The sequence below is a fragment of the Lotus japonicus genome, chromosome 5 (genome assembly GCF_012489685.1).
Source record: "Lotus japonicus ecotype B-129 chromosome 5, LjGifu_v1.2".
NCBI lineage: Eukaryota > Viridiplantae > Streptophyta > Magnoliopsida > Fabales > Fabaceae > Lotus > Lotus japonicus.
This window is the reverse complement of record NC_080045.1, coordinates 21636320-21636901: the sequence shown is the minus strand read 5'-3', so window position 1 is coordinate 21636901 and position 582 is coordinate 21636320.

Here is a 582-nt window from a genome sequence, read left to right as displayed (position 1 = left end):
GAAGGAACGTTTGAGGAGAACGCTGGAATAACTAGAGGTAAGGGCAACTTACCTTACTAGCTAATGCTTTAGGTGTCGACGCATTCGACTTGATTTACTGTTTATGCACTTGTTTGTGTATGATTGGGAAAATGTTTTCTGAGGCTTCGGCTGACAATGTAGATGATGAATCTGCTACTATGTTTTTGAGATTGACTTACATGCTATGTGCTATGTGGGTAATCTAGGATGTGTGGTGCATGATTTATATGCTAAGTGCTACGTGTTTATTCTGAGATGCATTGATATATGACATGATTGATGACTGTGATGATTTAACTATGCTTTGCACTAGAAACTGAGATTCTGAATGGTGAGGATAGCGGGCAGGTCATGCCGATTTCATTTTGAGAAAGTTCGATAGGACGAATGAGATTCGGGCCTTGTTATGGTGTTTATGGATCGAGACATTCTCTGGAGTCATTTGGGGATTTGGAGATCCCGAGAACAGTTTATCCTTCGGGTACAGTTTATGCCTTCGGGTACAGTTTATGCCTTCGGGTACAGTTTATGCCTTTCGGGTACAGTTTATGCCTTCGGGTA